Source organism: Aedes albopictus, chromosome 1 (assembly GCF_035046485.1).
Source record: "Aedes albopictus strain Foshan chromosome 1, AalbF5, whole genome shotgun sequence".
Taxonomy (NCBI): Eukaryota; Metazoa; Arthropoda; class Insecta; order Diptera; family Culicidae; genus Aedes; species Aedes albopictus.
The window spans coordinates 217,874,910-217,888,983 of NC_085136.1; the positions used below are offsets into that span (position 1 = coordinate 217,874,910).

The 14,074-nt window shown below is 40.9% G+C and overlaps 1 non-coding gene across 1 annotated transcript; it reads left to right on the top strand.

The window, feature by feature from the left end:
* Positions 1-516: 516 nt before the first annotated feature.
* On the top strand, positions 517-589 carry Trnak-cuu (transfer RNA lysine (anticodon CUU)). The gene has a single exon. It is a non-coding gene; the product is annotated as a tRNA-Lys (tRNA).
* Positions 590-14,074: the final 13,485 nt, after the last annotated feature.

Sequence of the window (14,074 nt, forward strand, 5' to 3'; positions counted from 1 at the left end):
ATTTAGCTGTGTACGAAGGTACGGATTAGTTGGTGTACAGATGACAGGGTTCTCACGGGAAGTGCTTCAAGCGAGGCTTACATAACAACTGACAATAACGAAACCTATTTTCCTCGACTTTCTACGCAATGAACATCTGACCAAACACACGTGTTTTTGTAAATCTCCTAGGCAAGATCCTAAGACATGATGTATGTGCATGACAGAACAACTAGCAGGACACAGTTCCAGACGTCTCTTTTTAATAACGACATTCAGCATATTTCCAATAAAACTACACTTCAATAAAGCAAAGACTAAAGCTGCCTTGGAGATCTACTTCGAATAACTGACAAAAAAGACAAGAACCTAACTAAATACATGGACCATACTACAAAAAACCAATTGACAAAAAGAAAAAAAGGGAAACTTTTATTAAAACTATTTTTGTTCAACGCAGGCCAAAACAGTGTCGACTTGGGCCACACACTGTTACAAATAAAAAAAAATATAATAATAGCCCGCGTTGGGTTGGTCGCCCGGCTAGCTCAGTCGGTAGAGCATGAGACTCTTAATCTCAGGGTCGTGGGTTCGGGCCCCACGTTGGGCGCCATTATTACAAATAAAATGTAATAAAAGCCCCACGTTGGGCGCCATTGTTACAAATAAAAAAAAATATAATAATAGCCCGCGTTGGGTGTCAAATTTCGGACAAACAATGATGGAACCCTATAAATGCTCTATTTTATTTTTCATTACGAAAAAAAAAGAGCATATCAAATGCACATTAAATCAGACCTACACGAATTAACATTTACAACACAAAACCCAAAAGTGGCCAGTTATCCTCAAAGGAATAACAATTTATGATCACAGGATGACGAGGTTTCCTTTATTGGTTTTGGTCCATCAGTCAATCCTGGAACAGTGTTTTGTTTGGCTGATTCCATTTTTGTTAACAGTATTTATTCTGTCTTCATAGCTTATTTGTGTCTAGGAAAACTAATCCTAATTGGCCATCCCGAATCGGGTTTTAATGCAAGACGGCTGCATGTTGATGTCCCTGCTAGGGAGCAGTTTGCCTGTCTTGCAGTAATTTGTCGCCAGAAATGACCTTAATGTATGCAACCACTCCGGTTGCTAGGGCTATATTTCTCCTGAGTGATGGAAGAACCCTACAAATGCACATTAAAATTAGTAGATTATCCACAAGCTAAAATCGAACATGTAACAGAAAAATAAAACTGGTAACAACACGCCTACGTACTTCTGTGTGTTGAAACAAAAATAGAGGCTCCTAGAAGCAAATGTAGGAGTATCTGAAAGCTCATGTATACATGAATGAGACAGTGTGCCATGCGCTGGTTTGAAATGCGTTTCAGGAAAATTTGTGAGATTTGAGATCATAGCATGCTCATGAAAAATCTAGTGTACGTGCCTCAATGAGACGTCTCGTGAGACTCGTCACATTGAGATGTTCGTCAGTGAAAAAGAATTGCAGCGACGGCCCAGATTAGACCTTGTGAACCTGATTCCATCCCATCTCATTAATGCAGAAATACCGAGATCGATAGTTATCCAGGGATTGAATCAGTTTGTCCGCAAGCGATAATGGTGGCGATGGGTACAAGCGATTCGGATTTTGACGTTTTTTTAGGCGGAAATCGTAGCGGTTTGGTTATCTGCCATCGTCAACTATTCGGTGAAATCAACCAGTTGATATCCGCACAAAACGTCAAAACCGTAACCGACCGCTTGCTTGTACCCAGCGCGGTCCTAACGGCTCGCGGATAAGTGGATAAAATGGGGCAAATTGGGGGTCAAATAAATATTGGGTTTGTTTTTATCGATTGAGAATGCAATATCCCTAGCCAAAGATGTTGCCCACATCATATCTCTTATGCTTCCAACTACACGTTTAACGTGCCTGTCTGGGTCATAGTGACCCCAATAATTATTTAGAACTCCTTTTCATAAAAAAATCTTATTTTTCAACATGATAACCTAAAAATAATTTTCGTTCCTAGTCGCTTCACTATTTGTAAGGTGGAAAAATAACCTTTGTTGAAACTTTAGTTTTTGCGATTATAATCAATCCGAACATAATCGGTTGTGCCATTTTTCTTCCACTCAAATGATCCTGCATCTCTCTCCATCAAATAGAACACGCCTAGAAAATCATCAATCAGAAGGTCTTCCAATCAATTGTGGACATACGTCATTTGATGATACGCCACAATTGATTCTTTTACCACCTTTCCCCTAGTTAAACTATCTCCGGCTGTATTCCATCTGCCCCAACACACCTATGACCAGAACGTCCTCCGCTCCCGGATTACGTCAACACAGTCCCAGCAGAAAATCATCTAGAAATGTCATCCTATTGAACGATTCGGGAGTAAATCGAACCGGGCGGGCGGTGTTGCGCTATCACAAGCTGTACCTGGAGCTTGTCTCATTGAGACGTCTCATTGAGACTCGCAATGCTAATGTGATGTGCACTAACATCGCGAGTCTCAAGCTCAGGGAATTTTCATGTGCTCACGGCCAACTTTTCTCAATCTCGTATTGAGATTTGTGCGTACAGATACTCTAATTGTAGGGAAAGGGTGCGGTGTAGAACATAAGCACAGTGTTGCTACCGCCGTAATCACTTAAAAAAAAAGAAAATCGAACTTTTTTAGAAAATCTAGTTTCGGTAATATCACTCAAATTTACCCAAATTTGAGAGGAAACTTTATCCAATTTTCTCTAATCCTGATAAAAAGGTAGAGCACAGTGGGTAGCGCCAGGATCCAGAATTACCAGAAATGTCTTGTGGTGGTTGGATGCATTACCAACTAATTGAAATCAAGTCACATACTGGAAGTACTTTTTTAGTATAATAGTAAAGGTTCATACTACAAGTGGCACGGTAAAGGCTGGGTATGCTGCGAAATACAGATCCCATACCTCCTCGTGGTACTGGCCGGAAACTACGAGCAACCTTAGGGAAGATCGGATAACCAACCCCGGTGGGAACTTTGGTGGTAGGCTGACAGGGAAGATGGGGTTTGCTTCTGCAAACTTGAGAGTCTGTTCTCCAGGAGGAGCAGCTCACAACAGCGTCTGATCCCCATGTTAGGGGCGGCTGATCAACGTCCGATATGGTCCTCCGGAAAGTATGGGGGTTGGTGTCAGGCCCTACGAGCCAGCCGTAAAAACCATTGTAACGAAAAATCAGTAACTGAATAATACGAACCGAAACCAACGGCAACGACCCCAGCGAACAAAAAAGAACTTGCGATTGGAAACTCGGTACGTGGAACTGCCGATCTCTTAACTTCATTGGCAGCACCCGCATACTCGCCGATCTACTGAAGGACCGCGGGTTCGGCATAGCGCTGCAGGAGGTGTGTTGGCCAGTATCCATGGTGCGTAATGGGTGATATGCAGAGGCGCGTAATCGGTTGGTGGTCGATCGACGAAAGAATGTGCTGGTTGAGGATCAGGGGTGCGATTCTTCAACTTCAGCATAATAAAGGTGCACAGCCCACACTCCCACTAATGATGACAAGGACGCATTTTATGCGCAGCTCGAACGCGAGTACGATCGCGCCTCCAAAAACATGGCCATACGTAGCACATTTTCCAACACAGCCTCCCTTATCGTTACACCAGGAGATCACCACAGCAGACGGAATCTCAAATCGACCACGTTCTGATTGACGGACGGCACTTCTCCGACATTATCGACGTCAGGACCTATCGTGGCGCCAACATCGACTCCGACCACTATCTGGTGATGGTCAAACTGCACCCAAAACTCTCCGTCATCAACAATGTACGATACCGGCGACCGCCACGGTACAACCTAGAGCGACTTAAGCAACCGGATGTCGCCTCAGCATACGCGCAGAATCTCGTGGCCGCGTTGCCAGACGAAGGCGAGCTCGATGAGGCCCCTCTAGAGGACTGCTGGAGTACAATGAAAGCAGCCATAAACGACGCAGCCGAGAGCATCATCGGGTACGTGGAACAGAATGAACGGAACGAATGGTTCGACAAAGAGTGCAGAACGGTTTTGGGGGAGAAGAACGCAGCGCGGGCGGTAATGCTGCAGCAAGGGACCTGACAGAACGTGGAAACAATAGACCCGCCTCTTTCGGGAGAAAAAGCGCTGCCTGGAAGAAGCGGAGTGCGAAGAAATGGAACTGCTGTGTCGTTCTGAAGAAACACGGAAGTTCTACCAGAAGCTCAACGCATCCCGCAATGGCTTCGTGCCGCGAGCCGAAATGTGCAGGGATAAGGACGGAGGCCTCTTGACGGATGGACGTGAGGTGATCGAAAGTTGGAAGCAGCACTTCGATCAGCACCTGAATGGCGTGGAGAACGTAGGCACGGGAGACCACGGCAACGGAGGAAACGACGACACCAGTGCACAGTGGCGGGCCTCCATACAAAAGTCGGACAAAACCTCAAATGTTAACCGAAATTTCTCAAATTCACAGGTTATGATGATTTTAGTTCCCTAAATCTATTTCTGATATGGAACTTTTCATATATTTTGATTTTACTTTATTGGGGTGGTTCAAAATTTTGAAATCTGCTGATTATGGAAAGCATGTAAAAATAATCGATAATAAGCTATCACGATGTGCTTTCTGAACGTAGATTTTGATTAACCTATTAATTTGGGGGTTCTTGAATCGTGTATTGGTATTGAAATAAACTGTAATTGTGTATTTGTTGCTGTTAGGGTGGTCCAAAATCTTCAAAAGTACATAAATCATTAGAAAAAATCGTTTACCTACGTTTTCTTTCAATGGATCAATTCATATACACACCAATGTTGGCTGACAAGACGTGGTCTATTCTCAGGGACTGCCCATAGACCACGTGCCATTTTACGGTACACGGAGGAGTCAGATAGTCTAATATAGTGAACTGCGTAAAATTTGAACAGCTTTTTATCAATATCGTTTCAACAATTTCATATATGCTCTCCGAGTTTGGGTTGTAAGGTACATCGATCTCTGCTATCACTTGTCGAAGCAACCGAAACAACCCTATCTATAAAGAATAGGAAGCAATCAGTGAAGTACTAGATTGAAAGTAGTGAGCTGGATTTTTGTATGGTGAGATGATCAGTTCTCCGTTTCTGCAATGAAATGGTGTAAACAGCGTGAGTTACATGATTTCTTGCTTAATTTGATGCTGTTTGAGCAAAACTTTGGGTAGCTGTGTTATTGTATTATTTATTTCATGCAACTTCAACAACACAGTTACCCAAAGTTTTGCTCAAACAGCATCAAATTAGGCAAGAAATCATATAACCCACGCTGTTTACACCATTTCATTGCAGAAACGGAGAATTGATCATCTCACCATACAAAAATCCAGCTCACTACTTTCAATCTAGTACTTCACTGATTGCTTCCTATTGGCAATTTATATTCGCAATATTGAAGGGAGTTTTTGATAAACGATCATCAGAGATCAGTAATCATATTGATGAACAGTAGAGTTCCAGCAAATATTTTCAAAATCTTTATCACTCTGTGTCTCGTTCAGTAGAAATGTGTCTAACGAAACCGCATGAATAACATACAATAAAACTTCAAGTTTACAAAACCAATATAAGGGGTTTCACTAAAGAGCGTAAAATGTTCGATTCATAAAATTGCGATTAAAATATTCAAAGATTGCCTTGGTGATCGCGACGTTTACGCAGAAAAAATATTTAACGTAGCGTTTCACGCCGTTTAGTGAATTCCTTTTATATTTTATAGATAATTGCTGCTTTGAACTGTAGCGATGTGCATGTAAAAAAGAAACGCGTAGATGTCGACGAATTTGTATCACTATATATTGAAACTTCGATAGAAGTTCGTGAGAAGATTGCTTCCATGGTTGTTGAGCAATTCTAACGATTAAGATGAATCGAAGGAACGACCAGTTTAAGAAAATCAATGAGCAATGATTTGTAGTTATTTTTACATGTTTTTCAAAGTTGGTTTTGTCTTTCTTTTATTTTGAAGGTTAAAAGAGTTAGTTGTATCTGGTGAAGCAACATGTAGGTAGTGTCTAAGTAAATAAAGGCTTATTCATACTTAGTCATCACTCCTTTCCTCTCCAGCTTACTGTTTTTAACTGGAGTATCCATCTTCTTGCGTTTTTATGTCTAAAAATAATATAGGGTAAAAGCACTAGTTTTCGCCACTGCTCAAGTCTTCGCCCCCTTCATACAAATCCCATTAGAGATTAGAGCAAAATTTTAGGGGGGCGAAGTCTAGTATTTTTACCCTAATATTTAAAAAAAAAAATAATAAAAATTGTTAAAGCTGTGGCCATTACATTATCAGACCCCCCCCCCTCCTTCCCACAATGACCATCTGACTTGGTGAAAGTCTCTTACAGAATGATAATTACACTAAAATGTTAGTATTCTGAAGTCATAGTTCAATGTTAAGATAAAATTTAAACTTCAATCAATATCACTTCCTCCACAACCATGCGGCTCCATTGTGACCTGATAGAAGAAAAAAAGTTTTTTTGGCGCTTAGCGCAAAAATGCGCAAACAGTGACCTATATAGCCAAAAACTAGACAAAATTACACGTCAGATCCGGGATACGACGTCGTTTTCTGATGTTTCCTAAACAAGTACTGGATCTCTTTAATATGAAGTTTTTCTTCAATATTTCATAAAAGTCAATATGTTTGCATATTGTAAAAACATAATAATTTTGTGATTGAATTCCAAACAATCCCTGAAATGTAATGGTTATTCATACCCAAAAATACAAAAAATATTGTCACATTATTCAAGTCCTCCTAACTTTTACAACGAACTCATGAAGGAAGCTCATAAAATAAAGACAATAAATACTAGTATTATAGCACACAAAACTTCAACTTCGAAAAAATCTACAAGACTCAATTTTCTACCAAATGACTTGAAAATTTGGGGATTTCTTAGTTAAAGTATCTACAATGGAAGAAAAATATTAGAAAAATAAAATATTGAAGTCGATTTTTGAGGTTTTGTCCGGCTTCCGGCCACTGTGCAGTGCAGCGGAGGACGGAAATGAACCAACTCCCACGCTGAGGGAAGTTAAGGATGCCATTCATCAGCTCAAAATTAACAAAGCAGCTGGTAAGGATGATATCGCAGCTGAACTCATCAAGATGGGCCCAGAAAAGTTGGTCACCTGTCTGCACCGGCTGATAGTCAGGATATGGGGAACCGAACAGCTACCAGAGGAGTGGAAGGAAGGGGTAATCTGCCCCTTTCACAAGAAAGGCGATCATTTGGAATGTGAGATTTTCAGAGCTATCACCATTTTGAATGCTGCCTACAAAGTGCTATCCCAGATCATCTTCCGTCATCTGCCACCCAAAACAAATGAGTTCGTGGGAAGTTATCAAGCTGGCTTCATCGACGGCCGGTCGACAACGAACCAGATCTTCACCATACGGTAAATCCTCCAGAAATGCCGTGAATACCAGGTCCCAACGCATCACCTGTTCGTCGACTTCAAAGCGGCATACGACAGTATCGACCGCGTAGAGCTATGGAAAATCATGGACGAAAACGGCTTTCCTGGGAAGCTGACTAGACTGATTAAAGTAACGATGGACGGTGTGCAAAACTGCGTAAGGGTTTCGGGTGAACTTTCCAGGTCATTCGAATCTCGTCGGGGACTGCGACAAGGTGACGGCCTCTCATGCCTACTCTTCAACATCGCTCTGAAAGGTGTGATGCGACGAGCCTGGCTTAACGATTTTCATCAAATCCAGTCAATTTGTGTGCTTTGCGGACGACATAGACATTACCGCCCGAACATTTGGAACGGTGGCAGAGCTGTACACCCGTCTGAAACGCGAAGCAGCAAAGGTCGGACTGATGGTGAATGCCTCAAAAACAAAGTACATGCTGGTAGGGGGAACCGAACACGACCGGATCAGTCTGAATAGTAATGTTACGACAGACGGGGATACCTTCGAGGTGGTGGAGGAATTCGTCTACCTTGGACCCTTACTGACGGCTGACAACAACGTAAGTCGTGAAAATCGAAGGCGCATCATCAGCGAAAGTTAGGCCTACTGCGAGCTCCAGAAGTAGCTGCGGTCTAAAAAGATTCATTCACGCACCAAATGCACCATGTGCAAAACGCTAATAAGACCGGTGGTCCTCTACGGGCACGAGACATGGACCATGCTCGAGATGGACCTGCAAACACTAGGAGTTTTTGAGCGACGCGTGCTAATGACGATCTTCGGCGGCGTGCAGGAGAACGGTGTGTGGCGGAGAAGGATGAACCACGAGCTCACTGCACTCTACGGTGAACCCAACATCCTGAAAGTGGCTAAAGTTTAACGGATACGTTGGGCACGGCATGTTGCAAGAATGTCGGACAACAACCCTGCAAAGTTGATGGTTGCTAACCATCCGGTTGGTACAAGAAGGCGTGGAGTGCAAAGAGCACGATGGGCGGACCAGGTGGAGCGTGAACTAGCGAGCGTTGGGCGTGACCGACGTTGGAGAGCTGCAGCTGCAAATCGAGTTTTATGGCGGCAAATTGTTAATTCAGTATTTTAGGGACAATGGAAATCCACGATTTCGCGGATGCCGCGAAATACGCGAAATTGGACTATGGCCACGAAATTTGAGAAATTGCGCGAATTGCCGCGAAATTTGGTAAAATTGTAAAAATACCCTGAAAATTTCGATCAATTATAAATATTTTAGCATAAATTAACTGATAACTGTGGACAGTGTAAAGTTAGTTACGAATTTATGACATATTAGACAGTACTTATGCTTGGTTATACTTTTTATCAAATTTGTTGCTTATTTGGGGGAATACATGATTACGCCTCACAAAACAAAGTAAATCATTCATATGACATGCAAAATTGGAGTTTTTTTTTCAACAAAACGGTCCAAAATATGAGACCGCGAAATTGCCGCGAAATTCACAGTAGTAGTCCGCGAAATTTAAGAAATTTCCATTGTCCCTAAGTATTATCATGAATTTGATGTTAACTAAATAAATGAAATGAATCTTCTGGAATGAAATAAATCTCGAATCACAAGAAAACTCAGCTGAGAGAGTTTATTTATGTGAGCATGTTATGTTATCAGATTTTTTGAGCAAAATTAACTATTTTCCATTCACGTCAGCTAATTCTTCAATATGGCGTCCACTATAATTAGCGAAAAAAAACGAAAGCAAGTTTACTTTCATGATGACCACAAGAAACCTAGCAGTGTCGTAGTGTTTTTGCTTTTTCACCAACAGATGTCGTTTCTAATCGAACGGATCGCCATCTGTTGAGATTTTGAACAGTGTTATTGTGGTAATAATGAATGCCAGAAGGTTTACATATCGGAGAGTTTTGTTTACTCTTAAAATCTCGTTTTATGGATATCTTCAAGTATACTATAAAAAAAAATCATCAATGGTTTTCATAAAAGTAGTTATACAACTGTGAGTTTTACTTATTGTTGCAATAAAACCCTAATAAAAATCAAACAAAACCAATCAGCAATGGAATTGTTACTTGGGTTATGACCCAGACAGACATAGGGTATGTGTACCATTCCTTGGCCTAATTTGCAAGCCACCTTGACAATTTTGACCATAACTCATGAATTAATAGCACTAGAAATAATATGTTGACCCTATTACACACTCTAGGCAATGCATGTTTCGCCAATTGGAAGTAAACTTACGTAAATATTGAAGAATTTACTTAATTAAGCTGAAAAGATTCGATGCGATGGTATGCAACGTTGGTCTATGGTACAAAAATTGGCCTATTAATGGATACAACGTTGGCCTATTGCTTTCTATGCACTAGAACCATTTATTATTTTATTTTTTCAATATTTCTGCTGAAGTATTATCTCTGTTTGTTCACCAATCTTACTTTTAAATTACACTTTCGGAGCCTAATTTTCAAAAAACTATAAATAAATCACTTTAACTAAAGTTCTTTCTTAATCTAGTAACGAAAACAACGCAACCCTATTATTGTGTTATATTTTTACAGTCACCGTTCACAAAATCTTTCTTCCTGTTCGTTCTTTCTGGTTCTTACGCATGAAATGTTGTTGACGCCTTTTTATCGTTGTTTTGACGTCACTTTACTGATGGGCCAAGATTTGGGTACATAGTGAAAAAAAATGTCCTCAATATTCGGCCCACATTCAATTTGTAAAATAGTTAAGGTACCCCGGGGCAAGTTGAAACGGGTGGGGCAAGATGAAACGCGAAATTTTGAAATAGTTTTCAATATATTTTTGAAATTTTTCTTTCGTCAAAAGATTGTTTGAATCAAAAACTATGTGTTATGGCATTCAAACTGTTCATAATCATTGGATAACATCATGTTAACCCGCTGTTTCATCTTGCCCCACCCGTTTCAACTTGCCCCGGTGTACCTTATTATTCGTTGAAAACAAATACACAAGTTCAAAATAGCGTCTTTAAACGTCGCATCAAATGTTCAGTTATTAAAAAGTCAATTCGAAATGTTCCAGAATCATGCCATTTAAGGTCATGTGTATAGACTACCCACTAAGCCGAAGAATCATGGCATCTACAAAAGTTAAACAAAGTGACATTTTCATTCAATTTTAATGCTCCAAAGTGCTAAAATTGAAACGAAATGTTACAGTTGTTTAGCGCATAGCTTTTCCGATATCCAGTTATGCGTGTTTGTTTGAGTTTTTGGTTTACATTGAGAAAGGCCGAACGAGGGGGCTATGCCAACGAAGCATCCCGATACCCTACTACACGCTAAAACCGCTCAGCACCTAAAATGTGTAAGCCCTAAGTGCATAATTTTCAGACCACACCAAAAATGTGTTACACATTCACAAAAACAGCTCGTACACTCTTCTAGATGCGAAAAGTCGATTTATTTTTTGTTTTTCTAGGCCACTAGTAAACCTAGCTAGATTGCCGTACAATTTTTTTTGCGAATTTCACGATTTTGCGAACGCAGGAGCTGATTTTGTGGATGTGTAAGTGTTACACATTTTTGGTGTGGTCTGGAAATTATGCACTTTAGTGCTAAGCGGTTTTAGCGTGTAAGCGTTCACAACATCGAGCGTCAGCTAATGCACAACGAAGGTTAAAAGAATTCTGAAGGAATCCCTGAAAGAATCGCGAGAGGAATTCCTTTAGCAGTACCAGGAGGAACCCTCGAATGAATCCAGGGAGAAATTCATGGAGGGCTCCTTAGAAAAATACTCGACGGGAACAATTTTTGATAATCTGATTCTTGTTGTGTAACTCGCCAGTATTGAAAATCGATTGGTCACACTATTGCAGAAAACAGTGAACTGCAAACAACTGCAAGGAGTGGTTTCTCAACCCATTCCAGACTGAACGAACAAGGGGCATCCTCGTTTTGCGTTGTTTTCCTTTTTCACAACAGGAAAAAAAAATGGGAAAATTCAACATTCTGCAAATACTTGGTTCGGTGGTGCGAGTAAACTTCCTCCGATGAATTTGCACTGCAGCACCCCATAGTTATGTACTTGTAACAGTAGTAGCGAAAATGCCATCTAAACCCGTGGTTATGCGCTTGGGTACGGCGACGACGTCGTTCGTATCGTCGTAATATGACTCGAAGCTATACGGATGGCTTTGGTTGGATCCCCCCTCTGTTCGGATTGCTGAACTCTTCTGCTGGTAGCACAAGAACTTCACGATTACGCCACGGATGGTTGTTGGAGCTGTATGTACCTGTCTAGGTGAAAAGAAGGATTCTCTGTTTTTGGAACCGTACCTCAATGAAAAACACCACCTCTTCTCATCGTAGTCGTCGTCAGCACCAGCAGTAGCTATATGCTATGTTGCATACCAATGAATGGAAGGAGTAAATCCTAATTTGAAACTGTTGAGCATATTGGCCTGGCATTCGGTTCAAGGAAAACTTGGGGTGAGGGATCGGAAAAATGATGGGTGACTACACTCCGTTGCTTTGACATTAATGTCAAGGTTTTTTGGGAATATAATGGAGCGCACGAAATTGAGGAGCAGAAGCGTAGCTCGATATGAAGATTATCTTTGATATTGTTGATTGCATGAGAAGTGTAACAAATTTGGAATGTGACGATATGTTTATGCTATTTAAAATAAATCAATATGATTTGTAATGACAAATGGTTCTTAAAATGTATGGTCAATCTGAAATGAAGAACTCGTGGGACTCACTTTTGATGTAATGTCGTTCTTCAAATTCCGTTTCATATTAGAATTTCTTCCTACGACAGTGTTTCTGGTGACACACTTCATATAACTAGTTCGAACAAAGTGTGCAACAGCAAAGATACAAATCACACGCCATCATCGTTCATAAATTACAGGCCCATTTTGATTAATTGCTCAATTGTTTCGAAATCTGGATTAATGTCATTCGTTGCTTTCAGTCTCATGTGTGTGTGATGCAACCAGCATCTATCCGACATGAGAAGCTTGGACCGTTTAGAAATGGGACGAACGTTTGTAGCTGTCAAAAGTTTTTCAAAGTTTATTGAGTCATAAATGGTCAAAATTTCATTGTATTCGGTTCATTGAATCCGACGATAAAACAGTTCAAAGTTGGGTATCGGATAATTATGCTTTTTACTAGAATCTTTTTAACTTCATGTAGAGTAACCGATCTTTCCCAAATTTTGACCATTGATATACAACTGGTTCATCAACGTTCAGTAAAACAAATAGAGTTTGTAGCTGTATTTTCATGACACGTAATAAAAAACAATAACATGCTTTGTTCAAAGACTGATCAATGGTAAGCAGGTCAAGTCAAATTGTCATACTGTTGAATTTCTATGGATAACAGTCCCACTTTTAAATTTCTATTCAAAATCGATGCATTCTGCATTTTTTGGTGAATTAACACCAGTTTAATGTTAAAATTCACAAATACAAAGAAATTAAAAAAAAAACAGTTTAATGTTCTTTACAACTAGCAGTTTCAATATAATAAAAGTACATGTTACTATGTTAACCCTCCATCAGTCGCATCAAAAAAAGTTACACGAGCGGTCGCGTCGTGTACTCAGTACACGGCAAACGCTTTCAATTATGGTTTATATGCTTTAATAGATACAATGTTGGTGTCTTCGGCAAAAATGTCCAACTGGGTAATGCACGTCTGATAGTGGACATGTGGAACCGGTCAATACGATCTGGTCCTGCCCCGGGTGTCGGAATGGCCCTCGCGGGAACCTGTTTCGTGGACATTTCAGTTATGGCATCAAAACTAGGCATGCGACGGCTCTATCTTCATGATTTTTCGTGTACATCATCTTAGTAACCATGAAAAGGACCAGTGACCTCCTTGGCCAACCCGTGGCCACCGGAATGTGCCCTGGAGGAACCTGTTTCGAGGACATTTTGACCATGACACCAAAACTAGGCTTGCGACGGCTCTATCTTCATGATTTTCCAAATCAATTATTTTAGTAACCATGAAAAGGACCAGTGACCTCCCTGGCCAACCCGTGGCCACCGGAATGTGCCCTGGAGGAACCTGTTTCGAGGACATTTTGACCATGACACCAAAACTAGGCTTGCGACGGCTCTATCTTCATGATTTTCCAAAACTATTATTTTAGTAACCATGAAAATGACCAGTGACCTCCCTGGCCAACCCGTGGCCACCGGAATGTGCCCTGGAGGAACCTGTTCCGAGGACATTTTGACTATGACACCAAAACTAGGCATGCGACGGCTCTATCTTCATGATTTTTCAAATCAATTAGTTTAGTAACCATGAAAATGACCAGTGACCTCCCTGGCCAACCCGTGGCCACCGGAATGTGCCCTGGAAGAACCTGTTTCGAGGACATTTTGACCATGACACTAAAACAAGGCATGCGACGGCTCTTTCTTCATGATTTTTCATATCCATTATTTTAGTAACCATGAAAATTACCAGTGACTTCCCTGGCCAACCCGTGGCCACCAGAATGTGCCCTGGAGGAACCTGTTTCTAGGATTTCGGCAAAAACCACCAGGAATTTCTTCAGAGATTCAATCAAAGATTGTTGGTTCCAGGAAACCCTGCTGAATTACTCCAGCGATGCC